The sequence below is a fragment of the Cricetulus griseus genome, chromosome X, assembly GCF_003668045.3.
Source record: "Cricetulus griseus strain 17A/GY chromosome X, alternate assembly CriGri-PICRH-1.0, whole genome shotgun sequence".
Lineage (NCBI taxonomy): Eukaryota > Metazoa > Chordata > Mammalia > Rodentia > Cricetidae > Cricetulus > Cricetulus griseus.
In genome coordinates this window covers 81206327-81234077 of record NC_048604.1, presented here as the reverse complement: position 1 = coordinate 81234077, position 27751 = coordinate 81206327, and the positions used below count along the sequence as shown (strand labels likewise).

The window sequence follows — 27751 nt, the reverse complement described above, 5'->3', positions numbered from 1 at the left end:
ATATTCTTAACATTAACTATTAGCAGAATAGCTCAAGTGGTCAGGAGTAGTAATATCGATACATTTCTCATTTCAATGATCATTAACCATGGTGATTATCTCAGAGTATAAAAAAATTATTTATAGACAATTCTACCCAAGAAGAGTTCCAGAAAATTAGGTGTGGTTGTATTTTGTTTATGCTATAACAAATAAGCTTGCCTGAAGATCAGAGTGAAGAGGTAGACACACTAGAAGCTAGGCAGTGGTGGCACATACCTTTAATTCCAGCAATTAGCAGACAAAGGCAGATGGATCTCTGTTAGTTCAAGGCCACCCTGGGCTACATGAGAGTGAGTCAGTCTAAAAGAGAGACAGAGCTCACACAAAGGTGATCCAAGCAATTGGGATCACACTCCTTTAATCTCAACACTAGGGATGCGGAAACAGGAGTGATATGGCTGGGTGGAGAGAGGAACATAAGGTGGGAAGAGACAGGAGCTCAGGTAGTCTGGGCAGCAGTCAGTCTGAGGAGCAGTGAAGTCTGAGGACAGGATCACCCCTTTGGTCTGAGCATTGGGAGAGGTAAGAACTCTCTAGCGGCTGGCCACTCTGCTTCCCTGATTCTTCAGATTTCACCCCTGATAACTGACTCTAAGTTTTTATTATTAAGGCCAAAGAGAATTCATGCTACATGTAGGAAACAGATCCTTGTCAACTTGTAACAGTGACCTGGCTTTGACAACAATGGTATTAAAGTATTTACCAGAGTACACAGTTTAGAGAGACTAACATATTACACCAATGATAAAATTTTCAAGGTTATTTTCTACTCATCAGCAATAAAAAAAGCTTCAATTTCTCCCAAGATACTTCATTTTTTTGGCCACAAATGTCTTTTACTCAATGTTTTCCCCTCACTAAGTAAAGATGAACTTATTAATCAATAATTGCCATGTTTTATAATTTTATCTAAGTTTTGCATTTGTTTTATTATTTAGTGAATGGTTTATACCATGAAAATTATTGCAGCCTTCTAAAAACTTTAGAAAAAACCTTTAAATTTATTCAAAAATATTTACTGAAGAGTTAAGAGGCATTGGATTATTTGGGTTTGCTTAATTTTTCAGACGATGTCTCACTACCCTTCCAGGATGGACAGAAAATTCTCACGTAGTTCATGAATCCCCAAATGAGGTCTGATTCTCCTGCCTCAGCCTCCAGAGTACCAACCCCCCAAAAGATGGGTTACTTTAATACATTCAAATCAAATCAAAGAACTAAAGTAGAGATGATTAGGTTGCAAATTTAGTGGTTGGAAAATGTCAAATTAAAGTTTTATTTTATTTTTTTTGAAAACCAAGGAAGCATTTATACCTTGAGTCAGTCAGTATTCATGGCAAATAAACTAAGCACATAGGCTCTTGGGACAGTAATAGAAAAGGAAAATGATATTGTACATAACAACAAAAACCCTGAAACCTTTTGAAAAATCCCTGAAAATTTAGTGAACTCCACTTATAGTGACATAAAAAGAGAAAGAAGACATAAAGTTATATAGAAAATTTCTGTTTGAAGACATTTCTTCTCCCTCTTAATTACACAAACTCTATAATGTATAACTAGAATACAATAAATTGTCTTGTGAAACTAGGAAAATATGTTGAAATTAACAAACAAGGAGAGTGGTAATTTTGAAGAAAAATCTGCTTGTGGGACTTTTTCGGCAAAATGAAAAAGCATATAAGAAGGAAACAGATAATGAAACTAGAATATGAAACTCAGCTTAGGCCCTCATAAATAAGAAAATGTGATATATAGTGGAAATGGAATTGCAAAAAAGTCAATAAAAGGTGAAGTCTCAAAAAATGATGCTGGTACAATTGGTAGGATAACAGTAATAAACTTAGCTATGATTATACTTTCAAAATTTGACACAAACATCTATGTCTATATCCAAAATTATATATGCATTTATTAAATGTTAGGTATAAACAAGTCAATAAGTGAATTAAATGTAATTGTAAAACACAAAATAAAAATTCATTATTTTAGAATAGAAGAACACATTAAGACAAATATTAATTTGGAATCAATAAAATGGAAAGCTTTTTCACAACAAAGGAAAGTATAAAAAGACTAAAAAAATAGTTGAAACTCCAGAAGTAAAAAACTTTGAGAAGAAGTCCTAAAAGCCCTATTTCTAAGAAAATAAATAGGAAATTAAGAAATTTTCTTGAAGTAATATAAATAATGAAAATTTCAACTTCATTAGTAATTAAAAATAATGACACTTAAATAAGACATTTATTGAATTTACTGGTTATTTATATTTAGAATTGCCTATAATGCTGTTGTATCAATTATTTGCAATGGCTATTTGGAAGGATAATTTGGCAATAAATGAGAAGGCCAAGAGTGTGTTAGTTTTATAGTATTACATTTCTATTTCAGTTGTGAATACTAATGGAACATGCCATTTTAGTAAAATAGGAATGTACACAAATTTTCATTCCATTAGAATATGCTCAATGAGAGCCACAACAACAATAAAATATAAATTGAAATCATAGTATAATAATTAGTATATTTCAATGGGTCATAGCAGAGCAGTTAAAATGGACAATCCTTAGTTACAGGTTATCAACTATGCAAATATCAAGGCATAATGATGAGCTAAAAAACACAGAAGAATTTGTGAATATAATCCATCATGCACACTTAAAAATATGCTCAATGCTGCATCATAGCTATGGCTATATCCATAAGAAGTGAAAATTAAAAACTAATGATTATACACACAAAATTTAAAGTAAGTTCCTTATGGGAGAAAGGGTGGTAGGTAGGAAACAGCTGAATAACTCTAAATTTACCAACATTAGCTTACAAGATGTTAACATTTTATAAAGCCAAATGAATGGTGCATATATACTTGTTCATAATGGGTGACTTTAAAAAAGACTGCCAGATGATCCTCAAACTGTGAGCTTGAAATCATTTTAATGATTGTACTCCAATATTTTAAAAAACAGTGTATTTGAACAAAAAGGAAAACATCTCAGTAAGTTGTAATACACTTAGTGTTGTATATTTTGTTAAACATATACACATATACATATTAATGCTGTGTAAAGTATTTTTCCTAGTCTAAATTTTAATAAAACATTTTAAGATATATCATTATATCAGTCTCTACTCTTATCTATGTCATAAATTTTAGGATTATTAATTTAAACTATTAGAATGTCTTTTGTTGGAAATTTTATTTTATTCTAAATATTTTCAGACAGGGTCTAATGTATCATAAGCTAGCCTCAAACTCACCCCAGGAAGAAACTCTGGTTCTCTTATTAACACCTGCTAAGAGCTGGGCTCACAAATGCAGGTTTATGCATTCCACCATATCCACTTTATTCCTTGTTGGGGATGCTACCATTTGAGCTACATCCAATCCCACAGAAGAAAATTGTAAGACAATTTTAAAACAACTACAACAAAGAACATCACAAACCAGAAGAAATTAGTTTTCTTAAGCTGCTTACAATGTTCACATATTTTTAAAAAAAATATTGGTATCTCAAAAGGATACCCTTTAGTGCATATGGAATTTGAATTCAAGATCTCTGAATGCAATTTCAATTCAATGTTTATTCCTTCTCAAAACGGTTTTCTTTTTCTTAAAATGTTGTTTGTTTTTATATGTGTGTGCCTACTTATATGTTCATCATGTGCATGCAGGTGCCAACAAACGCCAGAAGAATACATTGTATCCTCTGGAATTAGAGTTACAGTTGATCAGTGTGTGTTCTGGGAACCAAACTTGGGCCCTCTGAAAGAGCAACAGGTGCGCTTAACCAGCGAGCCATCTCTCCAGATCTCAAGTGTTTCATTAATTAAGTCAAAGTTTCCCTGAGAATGTGTTAAATCACATTCAAACACTTGTATTTATTTTTTTAGTATTTGAATTAAGGTTGGATGTATGGCATGTTTTTATTTTCTGTGTCATTTAGGTTTACTGATAATATAAATCTGAAATGTAATCAAAATCTTGCTATCGCCGGGCGTTAGTGTCACATGCCTTTAATCCCAGCACTCGGGAGGCAGAGGCAGGTGGATCTCTGTGAATTTGAGGCCAGCCTGGTTTCCAGAGCGAGTGCCAGGATAGGCTCCAAAGCTACACAGAGAAACTCTGTCTTGAAAAACCAAAAAAAAAAAAAATCTTGCTATCATTAATGACCATCACGATCTAGATTTATAGAATAAATGAAAAAGACCACAATAAGCACAATTACTTGTCTCACATGTTTGTCGCATGTATCAGATATTATGTTAGGTTCTAATAAACTAAATGAGAAAAGGGAAAAATTGTCCAAAAGACTTCCCAAATGAATCCTCCATCCCGTGGAAATCCTACCATAAAATGCTCTTATGATTCCAAAACTGTGTTTATGTTTTTTTATAATAAAGGAAGTATTAACAAAAATCCACTTACATATTTGTTTTAAGTTTTATTACTGTCATTGATCAGCAATGAATTATTAAAACCAGAAGGGAAGGAGTAAAATCCAAAAGGAAACTCGCTATAGGAGCATTATAATTAGCATATCTTTCCCTTCTAAGGTAACCTAGCTATTCTAGTAAGCTTTATAATTAAGAGAAACATAATTTTAAAATGCTTTTGTAGTAACAAAATACATTCAGAGTTGGAATTTTACCTTTGGTCCTCATTAATGCAGATGGGCCATAATTGGGGCTATATTTTATACATATTACAAGTTTGTTTGTTTGCTTTATTTTGTGTCTATTTCTAAAAAGAGTGTGGGGGATAGATTATAATAAAGGATCCATACAATAGGATTGTGAAAATGGAGATAAATTTTCAGCAGCATCATAGTAAGAAGAAATGGTTATTGAGGTTGGTGTGAAGAATATATAATTATGAAAGAAATAACAGCCAAGAATAGTTACTGTAATTAAACACTAAATTTAGTCTATGCTTCCTGGAAGCCAAGACAATCTTTGAAAAAAATCAGGATTAGTTGCAAAGCTCTAGTCGCATATTAGTTCTCAGGACAGACAAATCCTAGTGCCACATTTAAGCATCATTGATTTAAAAGAAACGATTTTTTAAAATGATCACTCGGGGTCATGGTGGATGCCATTTTATATATGTTCATTTTGTTTTAGAGAAATTGCTGAAACATTCTTCAGTTGAACATTGGATATATCAAATATTTATAAAAATTGAGAGTCACTGTTGCTGTCTATAACAGTTCCATCTGCAATAATTTATAACTTTGGAGGCTAACAAAAAAAAATAACTGAAACAACCTGGATACACCAAGAAATAGCAAGTACAGGAGGAAATGGATACGACAGAAGTTCATGATGTAGTAGATGAAATGGCAGTCTCGTAAAATATCCAGATTCTGATCTCCTGATCTTGCATCATATTATATAGTATAAAAAAGTTGCTTTAAATATGATTAAGTTAAGGATTCTGAAGGAGGTATACTTGCCTGGATTATACAGGAAGGCATTAAATTTAATCACATTTTCTTATGATAATATAGCTAATTATGCACTGTAGAATCTACAGGGATGGAAGGTAATATGACAAGTGAAGCCAAACTCTATATTGAAGATAGAATATGGGCTAAGGAATGATTATTCCAAGGCCTTCAGAAGAAACACAGTCCTGTCAGCACTAGATTTTAATTCGGTAAGACTAGTTTAGGGTTACTAGCCTCCTGAAAGGATTTAAATACATTCTGTTCTAAGCTAAGTTTGTTGAAATTGATTACAACAGTTCTAGGGGGCCTACATAACACTTGATACAAAGTTAATGAATATTCTTCTTCAATGGTGGAATCACGTTACATAACTCAAGTATGACTACATGCAAAGTACTATTTTACCCAATGTGAAATACTTAAGGGTTTCATGTATAATAGAGTACTTACACAATATGCAAGGAGGTGAAGGTACTGAAGAGATGACTCAGCATTTAAGGATATTTATTACCAACACTCACATCAGGTGCTTCACAACCTCCTGCAACTCCAGTTCCAGAGCATCTGATAGCATCTGCTTGCCTCTGTGGTGACCCACACATAGCATACATCGACACAGATGTGAGGAAATCAATTGCTTTATATTTGGGTGTAGAATAAGGTGATAAATGTCTCCCTAGCACATCTGTCTCTAATATGAAGCTCCAAAGAACAATTTTAGGACTAGTCAGGAATTCATTGGTCTTTTTTTATATTTTGATAACATCTGCAGTATTTTCATAACTGCATTTTAAACTGCCGTACTCCTTTTGCAAAATTCAAGGAAAACGAGTAAATGGCTAGTTCTAGAATATGAAATGGAAAATAGGATCTCTTCCTCTGATCAGGGTAGACTGTTCTTTTTGTTTGTAAATTTACATGCTTCTGACTTGGATGCAGGTGGGTCTGACTGGAAACCAGAATGTTAGGCACAGTAAAATAGACAAGAAATAAAAAGTTCTTCAGGTAACAATATTATGTTTCATGTGGTACTAAGTGAATGAATGTTTCTCTTGCATTCCTCTTGATACAGGGTTTGAAGTGGACTACTTTAATATTCTTTATGGAGCTAAAAAATAAGTGACTAACATTCAGGAAGTCATAGTTTCAATTTCCAGAATTGTATAAAAAATGTGGTGTTGCATACCTGTTATCCTAAAACCCAGGAGGCAGAGGAAGGAGCATCAGTTTTTCAAAGTTATCCTCAGTTATGTAATGAGCTATGAAGCTAGCACGGGGTGCACAGAAACAACCAAAAACAACTAATTCAAAACACTCTCATACTCCAAAGAAACAAACTTACTTATGCACTACCATGGAGAATCCTGGTCTGAATTTCAAGAGACTGAAGCAAAAAAAAAATCATTATAGATATGTGATCTCGACTTTTAGAAAGAAAATGATGACAGATGCAGCAGGATAAATGTAATAGCAAGTGCTGTACATCAGTGTTCTAGTGAAAGTTTCTTTGGTGCCTATCATTCAAAGGTAGTTACACTGTCTTGCCAGGTGCATTTCCTATTATCTGAGCAAGGCATCAGCTGCTTGCTAATGCATGCTATTGCTCCTCACTCAAATTGCCACCCCCAGAAATGTATTGATCCAAAAGATTATGTTTTTTTAAAAGCTTACTTCCTCTGTGCTTCCAGAGGTCTCTGTGTCTAGTTTTATCATGATTTTTTGCATAATTATCATGATGCAAAAAAATTGACAAGTATATTTTGAATAGGCTTTCTTAAGAATCCTATTTTTTGGTGTGAGATAGGCTGTGGTATGTGTATGTGTTTATGTGTGTGTGTACATACACTGAAATTGATATTGCTATCTTATTTTTAGGCAAGGTCTCTTGTTGAACTTCGTGCTCACTAATTCAACCAGGCTGGGTGGCAAGAAGGCTCCAGAGGTCCCATCTCTGTCTTCCTAGATCTAGCTAGGATTACAGCAGGTTCTGTGATCACAATTCAGGTCCTTGGGTGTGCGTGCCAAGCACTTTACTGACAAGCCATCTTCTCAGGCATTTTTTTTCTTTAGGAGTATTTAAGAGACCATAATCTAGAAACAATAAATCTCTACAGGCTACAAGTTAGTGCATAGATTTACTACACAGGACTTAGGCTGACACCATATGAACCCACCAGCCTATCTTCACATCTCTATGTGAATGCTAATCAGAAATTCATGAGTCATGTATTGCTTATGTCAGTGTTCTGAATGAGGATGTCCTTCATAGGCTCAAGTATTTGAGTACTTGGTCCCCAGTTGCTTGTGTTGTTTGGGGAGATGTCCCAACATATTGGAGTGTAGTACATTACTGAGGGTGGGCTTTAACAACTCATATCATTGAATCACTTCTATTTCTCTTTGTGTCTTGTATTTGTGGTTGATATCTTAGGTTGGGTTTCTATTGCTCAGAAGAGACACGATGACCATGGCAACTCTTATAAAGGAAAACATTTAATTGGGGCTGGCTTACAACTTCAGAGGTTTAGTCCATTTGTCATCATGGCAGGAAGCAAGGAAGCTCACAGGCAGACATAGTGCTAGAGAGGTAGCTGAGATGTCCGACATCTTGATATGCAGGCAACAGGAGGTGAATTGTGTCCCCCACTGGATGTAGCTTGAGGATATGTGAGACCTCAAAGCCTTCCCCCACAGAGACACACTTCCTCCAACAAGGCCACACCCACTCCAACAAAGCCACACCTCCTAATAGTGCCCTTTCCTATAGGCTAGACATTCAAACACATGAGTCTATGGGGGGAGGTGTACCTATTCAAATTGTCAGAGTTTGTGATAATGATCTCTCAGCTTCTTGTTCCTACCACCATGCTGGCCATGCCTCTTTGATGTGATGGACTCTTATCCCTCTGAGACCATAGGCTAAAATAAACTCATTCCTTAAGTTCTTCTTGGTCATCAGGTTTTATCACAATATCAGAAAAGTAGGTAACACACTGGTATAAACATGTATGTGCCCTATTGGTCTCCTACATCATTGGAATTATTCAACATGAAAATTCAGTGAGTATAAGGCCTGTACTAATCACTGATGACTTAGGAGAATATAGCATAATTCCAGATACACAGATGATAAGTAAGTAGTCATCTCATTAATGAGTATGGTTAAAAAAGCAGATTTATAATAGGAGACACCTATGACAGTAATGTCAGAGAAGAACCCTTTATGTCAAATGGTTAAGGTAAAAGTACAATTGATACAATTGATCATTGCTCTTTTAAGTTATTTTCCACCTAAACTTTGGGCTTAGTGAACTTCAGTAACATTCTGTATCAGTGTCTCCTGTAAAGGGTTTAGCATATATCTGTCTAGAGTGGGCATCCTCTCTTGGATACCCTGAAGAATCCATGATAGTTCTTCTAGGTGTGTCAATTCTTCCAATTTCTGCCAAATCAGTGATATGATAAACCTCTAGGGTTACTGAATTAGCATAACGTAACACATTATGCCACAAACACTGACAGCTATATTAGAGTACAGAAATACAACAGAAATCCTGAAGACTCTTTGGTCCTCTGGGATTCACACAAAAATGTGTTTTCTCACCTTCTGTGCCAGTATCCAAACTGAAACTTTTGTAAGAACCCTGTTTCCTCTGCCTACTGAAAGTGTTCGAACGTATAATGCACTATACAGTGATATCTACAAACTCTAATGAGCCACCCTTATTGGAGGGCCCTTTAACACTGAGACACTCAAGGAACACCATTCATTCCCCACATTCTAGCAAGGATACCTGGTTGACAAGCAACAATACATTGGTAGACTAATACTGTCTTCCAACATGATTCCTAAGCTGGCTCTCCCAGGCTCTACTTCAAGAACTCATTCAGCGCTTTCCTTTTCACACATTGACATCGAAACAATGCTTTGTTTGTATCAGACAGAAACAAAAGCAGAGACATGCTATTTTTATATTTTTAAAATGCTATACTTTATAACACTTCAAGTACATATTGTTAATGTCCTATTTTCTTTTCGTTTTTTTGTTCCTTTGTTTGGTATTGATAATTGAAAGCAGATTCTCATGCAGGCCAGGCACAAACACCACTTCTGAGTTGTATCCCCAGGATTCCATCTCCTAGCCTTTCCTGTTTCATGTAATTAAAAACTATGGCATGTTTTTGTATGATGTAGAGTAACCCTCTAGAAAAGTCATAATATCAAGCAAGACTAAACTTGATTTTATTCTCTGGTTGAATGATTGGTTAATATTTACAATGTTTTTCTTATTCTCCCCTTGTACAGATATTCACATATGGAACAGCTGTTTAATATTTGATTTCTATATATCAGACTATGTTTTGCACAAGGTTTATGAAATAATTTACCATGGGGTCTTATTCTTTAGACATTTGGTGGTGGCTAAGAGTCATTGCTGGTTTAGAAACCTATAAAAAGGAATGTTTTCAATTTGCTGGCAGCATGCACAGCAAATGTTGTTAATTATGCTGGAAATTGTGTTTCTCAGTTGGCCAGAGACTTCAATCAGATGAGGTCAAAGACCTCCGTTCTTCTCCCTTGTCCCCATAACCTCCTCTGCCTTCCTATCTTGCTTCAAATCTACTCAGCTAGATGACTTTTGTTCAGAAGAATGGTAGCTGCATTGCATCGCTGGCCTTGAATGGAGATGGAACATTCTAAGCTAGTCAAAAGATTATAAGTTTATATGTTGAAAAAAATAGGAGGAATAGCTATCTCGTTAAGGAGTCATGTTCTTAGATACCACAGAAGTCACTTCCTTAATGCAGTTGCTTAGAGACTTTTGCTACTATGACTTTAGCTTTCTGAGTTCTACATCAGAAAATGTAACTTCATCCCCCTTCTCTCTACATCCCCCCTCAAACATCAGACAAAATTCTAAGCCTTCTTGGCCTGACCCTCAGGACATGCTTACTTTCTGTCTTTCTGATAACACTCCTTCATCCTCAAGCAGCTTTTTCCAGACTTCCTTTGTGGAGCTTGACTGCTTTCCTGATCTCTAATTCATAACGCATGACTTACTCTCTCCCTCTTATCCATTCCCTGCTTTTAACAATTACCACTTGATTTACAACTTGCTTACTTGGTTGTTTTTACTCTCAAACATCAATGACATTATCTTAGAGATTCTTTCTGAGTCCATTTTTAAATTTGTTTATCTATGAGACTAAGATCATGCAAATGGGATCATGCCTTTTGTTGTTATTTTTCTTTCTTTCTTTTTCTTTTTTTTTCTGTTAAGAACCATTTCTGCTGGTTTCAGTTGCATGTGTTTTTATTACCCATGTAGGAGTAGAAGGTTGACTGGGTCTTGGAACTCTGCTTTGTAATAATCCTAATAAACTACTTCGTTCAACCAAGATGGGTTTGGGTGGCATCTTTCCTTTTAATGGTAGATTAGATGTCTTTTCTACATGGGATAAATAGACATGTCTTGAAATATCTCAGCATGAAAAATCACAATACAACTTTTCAAAAACTAAAGACAGTGTATCTAAATGGTTCTATTTAAACTTTTACTCTTTTTTGAGAATTTTGTACTTGATTACTATATACCTAAACTATCCTCCTCCCCTCTTCCCCCGTACTCTTCCCGTGACCCTCCAAACAGCTCTCTCTCTCTCTCTCTCTCTCTCTCTCTCTCTCTCTCTCTCTCTCTGTCTGTCTTTTTGGTTTTTTTGGTTCTCTGATACAGGGTTTCTCTGTGTAGCTTTGGAGCCTATCCTGGCACTCACTCTGGAGACCAGGCTGGCCTTGAACTTGAACAGAGATCTGCCTGCCTCTGCCTCCCGAGTGCTGGGATTAAAGGTGTGAGCTACCAACGCCCAGCCCAAACAGTTCTTTTTAACCGAGTCAACTAAAAAATGCAAATTCAGATTTTATAGAAGATAGTAAAAGCATTAAAGTGATTACAACAGTTTATTCAGTTTGGTGATCTCTAATAATCTAACATAGAAATATTTTATAGGAGCAATTTATTTAATGGTTAGAACTACTTTTCAAAATCTTGAAATGTTTCATCTTTCTTTCCATTTCAATGGGCAACATGCTATCCAATGGGAGCTGTCACAATAAAGATTTATATAAATCAAATTCTCAACCATGATACAGATATTATATTTAGAATCCTATAGTGTACCTCAGAATTAGACATTGAAAAAGTAAGGCAAGAAGATAATTTGCACTGTATCACTCTATGTGTGTTTGTCAGCTGGTACAATTATTCCAGGAAAGTTAAAAGTCCCAGAACATCTGTCTTTACTTTAAATATGTCAGATGACACATAAGTATTTAATCGCATAGAACGTTTTTAAAAATTAGCCTCTTCTATCTGTTGTACCAAACCCAAAGTGTCATGCAGTTAATTTCATGTTCCCTTATGTGTGTCTATTTCATAAAGCAAACTCTGTTAGCATTGGTGAACCTATAACTCATTACCTTGTAGGCAGATAGTCCACCATAGAATTTTTGTTAGACTTAAGATGGTATTAAGTATTTGGAAGAGAACAAGCAAATATTGAAAGATAAAATTCTAAGGTTGATTCCATGTCATGGCTATTGGAAATCAAGCTATGATAAACACAGGAGGTCAGATCTCTTCTCTGCACTGATTTCATGTCCTTTGGTTACATGCCTACTGGTAGGGCTGACAGATCATATAGAAGCTCATTTTTTTTAACCACTTCAGCTGTCTACATCCTTACCAGATGTAACAATTCTACTTTCTTCACATGGTTACCAACACTTGATTTTTTTCTCTTTTTTTTATAATTGACATTTTATTTGGAATGATGTAGTAACTATTATTTAATTTTCATTTTTTGAGTATTGAATTCAGTGAGTATTGATGTTGAGCAATTTACCATGTACCTTTGATCATCTAAATGTTGTCTTTTTTGAATGTTTATGACCTCTGCTGGCTGAGCATTGTGGTGCATACCTGTAATCTATTCAGGAATCTAAAGTAGATCATGACATCATAGACACTTCCGCTTATACAGCAACACAATTTTTCAAAAACAGGTCTGTTTTATCATTACAGTCATATTGTTATTATTTGCAACAGAATTGTTTATTTTACTTATATGTTCTATATATTAGCTTCTTGTCAGATGAAGAGTTTGCCAGTATTCTGTTTCATTCTTTCTGTTGTCTCTGTACCCCATCAATTACTGTGTTGTGCAGAACCTTTTGATTTGATATAAATTGGTCTGTGAAGCTTTTGCTTTTTGGCCTAATATTTGAAGTTTTGTCCAAAAAAGAAAATTCTTGACCAGGTCAACTTTATTATACATTCCCACTATTATTTTCTCTAGTAGCTTCATAGTTTCAAGCGTGTATTTAGTAATTTTTTCTATTTTGACTTCGTTTTATGCATAGTAGGAGATATATTAATAGTAGAATACTATTCATCCATTAAAATAATGATTTTCTTAGAACAACATGGTCAGAACTACAGAATATTATTTTTACTGAAATAAGTCAGACACAATAAGACAAACATATATGGAATGTGAAAATATCCTCATAGAAGTAAATAATTCAGTGGTTGGAAGGGACGAGGAGGGAATGGAGGACCTTAGCTAATGGGCAGACTGTTACATGTGCACTCAAGAAACAAGTTTCAATATGTATTACTCATTATGGTAACTAGTAAGAATAAAATATATCACTTCTTTCAAAATAGCTAGAAGAAACTGGGATTGACATGTAAGAGTAAAAGAAAAAAAAAAAAACGCCAAAATAGCTAGAAGAGATAATTTTAATAATATCATAAAAGTAAATAAGTTACTACTAATTTCTCTTTTTTCTGACTTGATCATTGTACAATGTACTAAAATATTACCCTATATCCCATGAATATATATAACACTGTCTCAATTAAATTAAAATTTTAAAAAGATCAAATCAGAGCAAGATACAAATATCTCTACAAAAGAAAGTTTGAGAGAGTGAAGTCTTCAAAGAAGTATCAAGGAGCTGAAATCAAACACTGTGGCTCAATCTACCCCATAATTTAGTGATTAGCCTTCTGTCACTGATATGTGGCTAGATTTTTTGAAGGAATAATTTAAAACTTATAATATGTGCCAACAATGGAAGTTTATATTGATTACATGTTAAAAGATAATGTTTTGGCAAGATTAGGTTAAACAAGACATGTTATTTTAGTTTGTGTGTGTGCATATACACGTGCATGCACATATGCACACACACACACACACACACACACACACACACACACACACACACACACACACCTGCCTTCAGAGAACAGAAGAGGCTATTAGATCCTTAAGAACTGGAGTTTACCATATTTATGAGGTGCCTGAGAAACAAAATATAGTGTTAAAAATTAGATTTCTTGTTTCTTGCCCCATGGAATATTTATGCATATCTTCCTTGAATATTAAGATATCACATGTTGTAGCATTTACTGTAATTCTATCCCATAGTATTCCTATATAAGATCCACTTTAGAAAAAAATGTGTAGAAGAAATTTTAATCCAAGAAGCCAAAGGTTTAAAATAGCATCAAATTTATAGGATAATATGATGAACTTAAATCAGCCTAATTATCATATTTACTATCTCATATAATTTTCATTTTTTGTAATTAGAAAAATGAAATTCAAATCTTATTCTTTGGGCAATTTTAAGGGTAATGTATATTAGTGTTGCTACCATTATGCTATTTGGTGGACCTCTTGAACTTATTTCTCTGTTTAATTGAAATTTCTTATCTACCCCACATAGAAATCAGTAAATTAAGTTGGCACTTCTTTAGGGACAGGAATTTTATGTGTTTTTTTTTTCATCAGAATATTTTTCAGAACCCAGTGAAGTTCCTAGCACAGACTAAATGATAAGTAAATAAATAAATACTTGTTTAGCAACTAAAATCCTAATGCTCAAAATGTAGCTATAAACCTAGTAAAGAGAGTGTTAGGTACCATGTCTTTGTCAAAAGATGAAAAAAAAATTTAGCTTGCATTTCCTCAGGTCCCAACATATTTCAAATTCCTGCCACAAGTTTTAAGTAAAATTTAAAGACCATCATTTTGCAGTGCAATTTCAATTGTTACATAAGTCTCAGAAATTTCTTAGGGACTTTCTGATTTAGCATATACAAAGTAGGGGAGAGTGAGTAGATGAGAACTGCTGATTCGATGTGAGGAAAAGTGCTGTCTTACAGTGCAGCAATGGAACCACAGGTTGTAGGGGACAGTAAGGCTGGCTACAGGTGTGCCTGACAGGTGTGGTCAAGGTGAGGTCAGAATGACGCGGCATAGGTTCTCAAGGTACAGCAAGCACATGGAAGCCCCTTCTCTCTGGCCTCACTGCTCGGCTGGCATGCTCTGGCTTGCGTTTGGCTGGTACTTATCTCAATAAAGATATCTTGACCCTACGAATTACGGATTGTCTCTTGGGTCACGCATTAACAGGTCATCTGCATGCTAAGTAAAAGAGTGAGCAGCATGTATCCTTAACTTTTCCTTTTGGCTCTTTTATTATAATTATTAATCTGAACTATATATTTTATGTTGTATGTGTACGTGCAAGATGGTTCTAGATAGGATATCATAGATATGCTTCAGGGACACATGAATCTTACGGAAGAATGTGTCCAAAACTATATGATTACTTTTACCCATGTTTGCTTAGGGTAGAGAATTTTGTAGCTGTCATCAGTATCTCAAAAGATTTCTTTGACTTAAAAAAATATTACCCAGCCACTACTCCCTTAAGCGATAAATAGAGTCAACTAACAGTAAAACGATGATATCTTTCTCTGGTTTTTAACATTAAGAAGAGTTAGCCTGTGGATGAGAAACACAGTATCTTTCTGTTATTCATATATTACCCAGGAGATTTGATTGTCAGAACCCTCTGTAGAGACTCAAGCAAGCATAGTCAGAATTTTAAAGAACCTTGAAATAGTGTCTAAGAGAAAATTATTTTCATTTATAAAAATGTTTGAAATGTAAATCAATTATTGCCTATCAAAAATAGTGTACTTAAGGCAAATTTGATTGTCACAAAGACTTCAAAACCAACTCCCAAATACCTTTCAAGTTGTTTTTCTGTCTCTAATCCCAACCATCTTAAATAAGTCCATATCAGTTCTCTACTAGCACTAAGCTGTTTTCCTTTCTAAATAAGACTCTATCATTAATAGACTTTCAATTTGATAAAATACATGAAACATATGACTTGGTTCAAAGAAAGAATTATATGCTTGCCAAATATTTGCTCCATCTTTTCTACTAGCAGCATTCAAAGGTTTTGTTTTGTCTTTTTGTTCAGAAAATTACTTTTCTCACAATAATTTTTATGTAAAACCATTCAAATAATTGAAGTTGTTGGCATAATCATTGGCTCTCAATGTTTTTGCTGTTGTCAGTTTTGTTTGGGGGGATAGGGTCTCACTATGTATCCTAGGCTAGTCTCAAACATGCTGGGGAGCACAGTCTGACCTGGAGTTCATAATATTTTTGCCCTCTCTTTGCAAGTACTGGCTTCTTTCATTTATAATGTCTCCATGCTGTTCACGCTCTTTGAGATAAATTTGTGGCTCAAACTGTGGATTCTCTTCAAATTAAAGTACTCATTTCTAAGGCTGACAACCCAAGTTCTATCCCTGGGGTTCATATAATGGAAGGAGAGAACTGACTCCTAAAAGTTGTCTTAATGCCCTTCACCTATGTGTCATGGTACATGTGTTTCCATACTCACAAGACAGTAAATAAATTAAAAATTAAACACTACAGTGTGAAAAGAAGTTTCTATTGTAGTGGTATTGATGACCGAAGACTCACAACTAAGAATGAGAGACATTGATGGCTTCTGTGACGACACCCCATAAAAAGTAACAGTCCAGACAAGAAGCTATTGAAAGAGAGTACTTCAAATTGTGATAAAGATTCTGAATTCCAGCTTCTTCACAGTTGATAGATTCTGGCAAAGGGGTGGTGGTTGAGTTGGAATGAAGGACTGTTTTCTTTAAGGGGCTGGCCACTCATGTCCCAAAGAGTATATGAACAACACAAATTGAACCTCCCCAAAGAGGCTTGATAAAAGAGAAATGATTAGATTTCATTTATCCTAGTGGTCAGTATTTGAGAAGCCTAGAATCTTGCTTTCTGGATCCTCAGGTTTTCTTTTTCTAGATAGTGTAAAACTAGGGTCTTAAGCCTGTCTTTTCTTTTGTTTTGGGGAGGGTACAGGGTAAGAGAGTGGACCTGAGAGGAATGGGAAGCAAGAGTGATTGGGGTGAATTTTATAAAATTCCCAAATTATTAATAAAATATTTGTGTTGAGGAAAAACTGTTAATAAAGCAATAAACAAAAGTTAAGAGTATAAGTTAATATAGGTTAATCAACTGAAATTAATTAAATTATTGTAAACTAAGTATTTCACCTCCCCAAAGAGAAATGATTAGATTTCATTTACCCTAGTGGTCAGTATTTGAGAAGCCTAGAATCTTGCTTTCTAGATCCTCAGATTTTCTCTTTTTCTAGATAGTGTAAAACTAGGGTCTTAAGCCTGTCTTTTGATTTCTAATATAGTGAATGGTGAGCAATGATTTTTCAAAGGAAATATATAGTCTGACACTAACTTATTTTCTCATAAATGGCAAAATTACAAAAGCCAAAACAGAAGTAGTGTCAATCAGATTTTGAGAGGATAAAACATTTATTTGTTCCATATGACTTTGTTACACATTGAGTTGGTTAAGACTAAGAGCCAAATGGGCTCTGACATGAAAAAGAATCCAGATGATTGAGAAAATCACTGATGGCTGGGATATTGCAGAAAAAAATATGACAGAAAGATGTAAAATTGATGAATGTCAACTCTCATTTCAAACACTAATAAAGCTAATACATCACAGAATACATATTGCTAAACATTTCTTCCTCCCCTACAGTTGTTTTGAGTCCACTTGTCTACCTTCCTTCCATCTCTACTTACTGCTCTATTTGTTTCCTTTCAAAACTTTCTTTCATGGTCGAAATTGCTATTCTATCTCTCAAACTTAGAATTATTTGGGTCATTGTATTATATTTGGCAGAATCCTAGGAACTTCCACCTTTACTGTCTTATAACCCAGTAGCTATTGTATAAAATATCTACACTCTACTCTTGGAGAGATTAACAACATGGAAGAGCTACAATAGAAAAGACACCACATGGAAGTGGGGGGCATTTAACACCTACCAATGTAGACCATCCTTTAGTTTTGTGGTGTGTGTGTGTGTGTGTGTGTGTGTGTGTGTGTGTGTGTGTGTGTGTGGAGGGGGACAAGAGACAGGGAGACAGAGATATCCAGTAAATACAGAAAACTGTAAAAAAAATAACCTTAGACTCCCATTCTTTAAATTGTTATGTTTATGCAAATGTAAAAAACTGAATGAGTCGTTGGAATTTGGAAAGTCCTCAGAGTAATCAGCTACTCTATGCAGCTCAGCAAGAGACACCAAAATGCATAAAATATAGTTATTCATTCAGATGTACTATCGTCAAGAGCATGCACGAGATCATCTATGATAAGAATGGAAAATGAGATGAGGAACACCTTTAAGTAGGAGTTTGCATACCCTTGTATGAAAAAGTTAAAGAAAGAAATACAAGCCAACAAAGGAGTCAAAGAGAAAATTCAGAAGAGCAGCACAGTAGCAAAAAGAGTAAAAAAAAAATCTCTGATCTTCAGAAAGGTATCCCATAATGGAGAAACACCAGCTCCTTTGATTAATAATGCTAAGAAGTTGGGTAAGATGACAGACAGGATACAGTTTCTGTCTGAAGGTACAATGAAAATGCTTCCAGAAGACTTAACATCATCATTTGGAGCATTAATTTTCTCAAAGACTTATTTGATGTCGTTAACCTACCAATGTCATAGCCCTTCTCTCTTCTCCTGGTAAAATCTTGCTCAATTTTTGATCTTGTGAAAAATCATTTAAAGACAGAAGTTTATAAGCAGAGATTTATAGTTTCAATGCAATTATGAAGGTTTGATTCATTGGAACTTCTTCTGTGTATTGTTGGGCTCTGTTTTTTTTCTTTTGGCTCTCAGACTGGTCCAGGGAGACTAAAAATTTTCAATGATGGATTATCTGGCATTTAAAGTTGACTTTTATAATAGTTCATATTAATTGGCAACAGCCTTGGGCTTGTCACAAGGGAAGAATGACCCCATTGTACAACCACAGTCTTTGACTACTAAAGTGGATCTTACTTCAATGTCCAGTTCCTCTACATGATGCATAAGACTAAGTTAAAGTAAATCATGAAAAATTAACAATCGTCATTATATTCTGGATTTATTCATTACTTTCAAGTTAATACAAATTAAAAATAAAATATTTTGTTAATATTTTAAACATTGGTCAACATTTTTATATGACAAAATGGTTCCATTTAAAATTGCTACCAAAATATTATATATATATATATATATATATATATATATATATATATATATTATGATAGGCCACATTATTTTACTGTTCACTTCACTAAAATATTGATTGGGATGGGAGGTAGCACAGTTGGCAGAATGCTTGTGTAGGATGCAGGGGGCCTGGCCTTAATAGCCAGCATCACACAATCCAGGTGTGGTGGTAGCATTCTTGTAATCCCAGCATTCTAAAGTTACCGGTAGAAGGATCAGAAATTCAAGGTCATAATGAGTTTGAGGGCAGCCTTGGCAGCATGGGATTCTATTCCAAAACAAATAAACAAACAAACAAATAAAAATAAAGCATGGAAGATTACAAAGTTAAAGTAATTCAATTTTGACTTCATCATTTTTCTTTTCCTACCCCTACCTTCCTCCTTTCCTCCCTTCCTTCCTCCCTCTCTCCTTTCCCTTATTTCTTCTCATTTCTTTTTTTGAAACAGGATTTCATTTACTGGGGTTGGCCCTAAACTTGTTATGTAGCCAAAGATGACAATGAACTCTGGATCCTCTTTGCCTCCACTTCCCAAGTGCTAGGATCACAAGTGTGCAGCATTATGCCAAGCAATATTTCTTTATCATTGAGTCATTCATTATTCCACTACTGTTTATATAAAATCTCTCTTTATAGGAAAAATATTTAGTATCACTAAAAGATATATAGTAACTTCAAAACATTTTATCTCAGAGAGTTCCAAATGAGCATCACTTTACATGGGAAATAAATACATGTAGTCTAGTCTGTGTGTTGGGGATTAGATGTTTAAGTGAGAAGTCTAATTAACTGCAAGGTAGAACTCCATATTTGCTTGGAGGAAAGTAATAATTTGTGAATACTTAATTATGTTAATATTGCCAATACTTGATTATTTAGAACTCACAGCAGCACAATATCTACAAAAAGGAGTATTTCCCCACAAATACTGCTTAGAATAGCTTCTGTGTAGCAATAACAAAAATATATCAGATTTCAGCCTGTTTTCTTATTATTTCTATTTTTTCTACAGATTCTTCACCACCTACTGCTTCACTATAAGATAAAGTAGACTGATCTTTGTTACTTTGTAGCCCATGCATTAAAATTGTGAGCTGATTTAACATTTCTATGCTGTTTTGCTTTGGACCCTTAAGTGTAATTTTTATGTGAATGAACTTAGTAAGAATAATCAAAAAAAAGAGGCTCTCAAGTGGAGTGTTGGAGTGTACATGGAAGGGATTAGAGAGGGTGATGAAGTCATACAATTATATTTCAATTATTAGATATATCTATTTTAAAATTATTTTTGATATTTTTTGAGATTATAATATAATTGCTGCTCTTTAACATTCATGGCCTCCTTTTCATTTGTAAAATGTGCTCAGTCTGACCAATGTTACTTCTGTTTAGGTTTTCAGAGCTGACCATTAAAACTTTTTATAAATTTTGTAGGGAATTTTTTTTGGGGGGGAGTTTCGAGACAGGGTTTTTCTGTGTAACTTTGGAGCCTATCCTGCCACTCTCTCTGGAGATCAGGCTGGCCTCGAACTCACAGAAATACACCTGTCTTTGCCTCCCAAGTGCTGGGATTAAAGGCATGCACCACCAACGCCCAGCTGGGAAATTCATATGCATAACTTATAGAAAGAAACTTTCAAAAGTTCTTGGTGCTATTTTTAAATACTCATAAGAGATTAATCCATGGAATAGATATCATAGAAAATGAAGCAAAAGAAAGACATTCAGAGGCAGTCATTTAGATGCCAACTAATAATGAAATTTCAAGTTGAAACTGAGTTAAATTACATATATCATCTATCCTCCAAATTAATTTATTAATTTAACAGAAGTTTAAATATCTTTTACTTTCTTTTCTCTCTGCTTGGTGTTAGGCAAATTGAAAATATCTTGGCAAACAATATTTTACCCTTAACTGATAGTTCAGGAAACATTGTATATTTAATACATATGATTTTTAATAGAAGTCTTTGGAAAGTATATCCTTCTCAGTCTTTAAATGGAAAGAATCTTCGAGCATTTCTTTTGCTGACTCAAAAGTCATAATGAGGCATTACGGTATAATTCTTGCTCTCCCAGTTCTTTCCTTTTTTTTTTCTGGTCCTCCTTCTGGACAGTTTGTCAGTTTTCACATGCCTCACAGCCATTTTATTTTCCTAATAACCTTTCACCTGACATTAATCTTAAATGTTCCTAGTTTGAAAGCACTGTATGTAAGAAAACCACACAAGTAAATATGTTAAAAATGTTTTGGTGAATTATGGTCAATGACATTGAATGGATTCCTTCTGTATATAAAACAGTGTATGATTTGCATGAAAGCATTTACATGGTAGTAGGTTGATTTACAAGAAAGAGAAAGTGTTGATTAAATTACTAAAACAGATGAAGGTGGGTTATTAATTTAAACAACTCTATAGAGTGGTTGTGCGTTTCCAATGTGTGAACTGCAGATTATTTACCTTCAACATTGACTCCTGATTGCAGAATGGTTACTGCATCTTGTGCGTTATATTCTTTGTGTAACACACATGAATTAAAGCAAACTTTTCAGATGTGTGTATGTGCACACACATATGCATAAGGCCTTTTTATAAAGATGCAGTTTACTGCAAGTCTATGTTTTCCTCTCACTAGTGACATTTCAGCAGGTATTCATTTCAAAATATATCACTAACTAGGCAAATACAACGGTTGACTTGCAGCATATTGTCAATTGTGTCAGACTGCCCTGAATTCATATACCTTTTCAGAAAATATAAGTATGTGAAGAAGGAAAAACCTTGGGGCTAATATCGTCAGAAAGCAGTGTCTTCTAAAGGAAGGTTTGTAAGTGTTCTATAGTCACTTTCCATTTCATTCTCAGCTTAGTTTATAGCTCCCAAACTCCAAGATGCTATATTAAAAGATAATATACTATAATTCTACTGTATTAAATATCTTGATTATTCATCTGACATCAACTTGAAGGGAATAGTGAGCATCTAAGCATCATAATTTACTCTACGACTTTCCAGTTTACTTCACACCAGAGTGGAAAGAATTTGAAAGAGTGAAGAGATTGCTAGTGCTTTAGTGATGTCATTTGTGTGTGTTAAACATAATTTGAGATACCATCATTAAAGGGATTTTTGGATTTCATTAGCATAACGTCTGTAAAATCTTTATAATACTCTACACAAAAATGAAGAGTGACCAAGGAAATCTCTTGGGCTCCATAAGAGTTTATAGGTTATTTTACCGCAAAGTATTTCACAAATGTGCAAAGCTTAAATGTAAATTATGAACTTTCCTTTTAATTAAAAAGATAACTGTTCAGAAATTTGTAATATTTTTCTGTAAGAAATTTATTTTCTACCAGTTATTAAATAAATCAATAAATTAAAGATGCTGACTAGTCAGTATAGCTGTTGTGCTTTTACTTTAACAATGACTATATATGGTTCTTTTTAAATTAAGTAACTTTAAATGGAGATAACATTTTCAAAACAGTATTCTTGGAAACATTTCTATAGTAATATGTTTTGGCCATCAAAAATTATGCCATGTCGTACAACTCTCCTATATTTTAAATGTTTAGAAACAGCTTTCTTAAATGCTAAGCTGTGAAAAATTATTTCACAAAAGTATTCCCAAATGTTTTGTTAAACTTACAAAAATGAAACTATTAATTAGCTGTAAGAACAACAGATTGACTAGAAGAAATGTGGAAACTGATCAGCCAAATTTTAGCAAAAATATTGTGTGTTGGAAAATATAATTGTTGGAGGTTGTGGGGATAGATACAATCAAAATACATTATGCATATATGTGTGTATGTATGTATGCAGTTATATATGTGTAAGTATATATAAAGAAATTTCAAATAACAACTTAGAAAGTTTAGAAAATCATTTATTTGGATTGGGCAAAATAATGCTGACATAATTAAGTTTTAATATTCATACTAGAGTTCTATAATACATTTAATAAATACTGTTAAATAAATATTTAGCTATTATGTCTGAAAATTTGGTTAAAACTATTGGAATAAATTGTCAAAAACCCACAACAATTTCTTGAATTCATTCAAGAGCTATGAAGCTACAACATGTTGAACTTCAGATTATTCCTAAGAACTCCTTTATAAAGTTATCTTCTATATAAGGATATTTTGCAATCGTGCATGTCTATGTACTACATGCTATACATTGCTCATAAAGGTTATAAGGCCAGAGATTTCCTTAAAATGTAAGTATATATGGTTGTGAGCCATACCATGTAGGTGCTTTTAACCATTGAGCCATCTCTCCAGCCCCCTCACATCTGACATTTAAGGAAATTATAACAAGTAACAGGAAATAAACATCATTCCAACTGGCAAATAACGCATTTGATGATGTTCTAAGTAGAAATATTTCAGATCCTCTGGGAAGTACTATAAGCACTTTAAGGTTCTGTGCACATCACGAAAGTTTTACTGGTTTGATTTTATTTTCCAGTCATTGTTGTGGAATAATTGTTCAACAAGGCAATGATGTGTTACATTTGTTTATGCTGCATTTATTTAACTATGTTGCAGTTTCATTAAGTAAGTAACATTAACCTTCTCTCAGAGAGGTGGGGTCAGCAACAAATTGACAGAAAGCAGCAGGGAGGGGCATAGTGTGGGTTTTTTAATTAGGGTGATGTGGAGTAAGAGAGAATCTTCCCTGGATGCAGAGAGAGAAAGTCAGTGAGCTGCTCTTCTAACTCGCTAAGCTTGAAGGTTTTCACCCTAGCCTTTGAACCTTTTTTATTAGAACAATAGAGATTTAGTTAAAGCTATCTTTAGCTGCAGCAATAGAGTCATTGTTGGTGGGGAATGACAGACAGATGACAGAATTCTCACCAGTTTACAGCTTGACCAGCCTGGCTGTTAGTAGTGTAAAACACAGCCACAGTGAGGAAGGTAAACCAGCAAATGATGTGTTGATTTGTAGAAGAAAAAAACTCAAATCTTCCAAGTAACTTACTCAGTTGTGAAGGACTCATGAAGATCTGATAACATGAATACTTTTGTGACTTGCTTGTCTATTTTTATTTAAGCTTTTTAATATATTGATCATGTTTTTCCCCTCCCACAACTCCTCTCAGATCCTCCACAGCACCCTACCCACCAACTTCATGCTCACTGCTTTCATCTTCAATCTTGTTTCTCTTAAATTTTTTGATGGGGAAGGACTTCTTATATATAATCAAAATGGTAATTCAATACACACATAAGCAAAAGTTTGCCTTTGTTCGGGGGAAGTTTTCTTCTATGATTTTGTTGTAGATCTGATCTATGCCATCATATATCAAAGGGTTAGTCTTTACACAATATCCAATATTTCCTGGATGTTTGTTCCTATGATTAGTTTTTAAATAAAAATTTTATATCTTTTGCTTCTTTAGTCTCGTTTCCCTACTCTTTCTTCAAGGCTTGATATTTTCTCTTCTATTGCATTTTATTGTCCTACTTTTCCCTTGAGTTTTCACTTTGGTTTTTCAGTTGTCCAATTTCATCTTCACTTCAGTTTTCATACTCTTCAGTGTTTTTCTTCTTTGATAAATTTGGTTTTCAAAGCATGGGCCATTTTCACCATTTCCCTCTGTCTTAGCTGGTGACTTTTTTTTTTTACTTTTTCATCAGTCAGTAGTTTATTTTCCATAAGTGCATTCTGCCTGTCTTCCTAAAATTTCTTGAATTATTTCATGAAGTTTATATTATTCTTTCAAATTCCATGTTTTTCAGTTCACCTAGGCAATTCTCATTGGAAAATCTTACTGTAAGACTGGTGAATTTTTTGGGTGGATACTGTTTGGATTTTTCATATTGTTTATAATTTTTCCATGATACTTGGTCATGTTCATTTCTTTTGCTAGTATTGTATCTGACATGGACATAGCATGCTGGGACAGAGCACAGGGAGTTTGGATGGGATTGAGCCTGAAGGTTGAGTATAACATGGGTAGAATGAAGGAAGATGCACATGTTGGATGTGTCTCCTAGCAAGAGCTTATAGCCTCCTGGCTGAAGTGTAGAGATTGGAGTCATCAGGAGAATAGCCTAGGCTGCGGGAAACTAGATTTTGGACCTGAGTTAGATATGAGGATTTCACAGTGTGAGTACAACAGCCTCTTGGGCTGACAACACTATCCCCAAGAGACATACACTATTTAACAAGAACAAAAAAACCTCCAAAAACCCAAATGCCAAACATGAGAAAATACCCTTCTGAGCTTCTAGGGGAATTCAAGTAACTCTAAATAATGTAGACTGTCACTGTTGTTCCTGGCTCTCCCTGGGCATGTGAAGAAGTTCCTATTGCTGAATATACTTTGCAGGTAGAAATATGACCAAGAGGACCTAAGCTAAATCTGACCCGAAAGCCGCTTCCTTGAGGACTAGCTTTCACAGTACTAGAAAGTGTTATTCAAGCTTCTAAGTGATGGAAGCAACTAATAGTACTATCCAGCTGCAATGCCTATGTGTCACAGTGATGACTGCTATGGCACAATAAGCATAAAGGTACAATAATTGCAGCTGCATACTGGTGATAATGGACAGCTCTCTAATTGGACTTAAGGCTTGTTCCACTAGGAGGAAATCATTGCTGGTACTGGAAACCTAGACCACTACCCAGGACTAGTGCATGTATCTTAGAGGAGAACCTACTACCCTCACTTTACTAAGCCAGTATAAATACCAACTGCATTCTAAATATATATTCTTATTCCTACAGATAAGTGTAGCTCTCATTTGTCATCCAAGAAACTTCTTTTTTCAACAAAAGCAGACAGTTATAGAAAACAACTGATCAAATACATAGAACAATTGAGTGCTAGATTCTCAGCACCAATTGATATAACTACAACACATATCATGAACCCAAGGCTCAGGGAACATTGTAAAAGATAGGACAGAAAGATTGTAAGATCCAAAGGACCAGGAAAGCTGCTGTGCAATTTTCTCTTGGACATGACAGGGAAGATCCATCTATGGTACTTCAACAATAAGGCTGCCTAAGCAATACGTGAAGAATTAAATCAATAAACATGTTAATATTGAAGGAGGAAAACTCTCATGTAGAGAAAAAAAAACTATAGACAACTAAAGAATATTCCAGAAAGATGATGCCCCAATTTGTTATCCAATAGCATTTGAAATCATTATACATACAAGTAACACTAGAGGGATTGAGCATGTTGTATTTATATATGTAGCCGTTAGACAAAGCTTCCTTTAGTTTAGGAGGTTATTTTTTTTTTACCATACTCATAATTTATGGAAAGGATTACACACTCACACAATCCAGATGTAGGTGCATTTCTGAGTTCACAGAGATAAATAAAACCCATTTTTTCATTTCTACAATTTCAGCCACAGGGAAGGAGTAAACAAAGAATAAAACTCTTTGATGTAAATGAAGAAGCCAGAGGGCATAAGAGTCTTCATTGATTTGAGCTCAAAAGTAGACAAAAAATAAACACTGACAAACTAGATTCTTTGTTTTTGCTCATTCAAGGGAGATTAGATTTCACCAAAACATCAATTTGTTTAGAGAAATTTTCAAGTTGTCAGACACTAAAATCAAATTCTCAACCATTTCTGAATACAGTGAGGAATAACTTATTGACTAAAAATGAATCAAAACAAAAGAGCAACACAAAGTTAGTAGAAAGAAAAACTTAAAAGTAGAAAAATAGAGAACTCACACAATTTTCTTAGTGTTTTAAATTTATAGAAGAAAAAGACATATCCAGAATTTGACCATTTATAATGCATCAAAATTGACCTGGATATGACAAGTGAATCTGTTGAACACTTCATTGGGCTTCTGAAATAGAGTAATTCTTTCCAAATAGGGTAAAATTGTAACACTCACACATGAATAAGTGAAATAACATTATAATATTTTATTTAAGCCATGAACAAATGGGCAGACATCATGACTGGTTTATAAATTATCAAGTGAATGGATAATAGATTAATAATCATTGATACAAATCATTAAATATGTAAGTTGTGATAAAGGTAGTTTTAATGTAAGAGGAACTAGAGATGTACTCATTGAACACATTTAGACATGTAAAAATAAGCAGAAAGGCAAATTCAAGGTTAGCATCAAAGAACTTAGGGCATTGTCTTTCATACAAGTTAAACTTTCTATTTGTGCTGCTTCACTTTTGGCAACTTGACAGAAGCTAGAATCATTCAAGAAGAGGGACTCTTAATTGAGAAATTGTCTCCATTGGACTGGTGTTTGGGAAAAAGCTATGGGGCATTTAATTGATTAATGATTGGCAATGAAGGACACAGCCCTCTGTGGGCAGTGCCATTCCTGAGCAGGTGGCTGAGGCTTCATAAAATAGCATGAGGATCAAGCCACAAAAAACTAGACAGTAAGCAGTGTTCCTCCATGGCCTTTAAATCACTTCCTGCCTCTTGGTTCTTGTCCTGATTTAGTTTCTTTGGCACCCTTCAATGATGGAATATGAACAGGACATGTAAGCCAAGTAACACTTTCCTCTTCAGGGTTATATTTGGTCATGACCTTCATCACAGCAACAGAAAAGTAACTAATATACCCTCAAATACCACTTTCATTTTCTACCATGTCAAGGTCAAGTAGACAGAGTTTTCTCAGGGGTACATTATTGCTAGGACCAGGTTCCTATCATGGTCATTCACATTCCCAAACCTGATAAATATCCAGTGAGAATAATGATATGCTTAGGATCCAGAATAAAGGAG

General features: G+C 34.4%; 1 protein-coding gene across 1 annotated transcript in view; it reads right to left on the bottom strand.

Annotated features, from left to right (window-relative positions):
• Il1rapl1 (interleukin 1 receptor accessory protein like 1) overlaps window positions 1-27751 on the bottom strand; it is a 634565-nt gene that overhangs the window by 343316 nt on the left and 263498 nt on the right. The gene's annotated exons all lie outside the window — the stretch shown is intronic.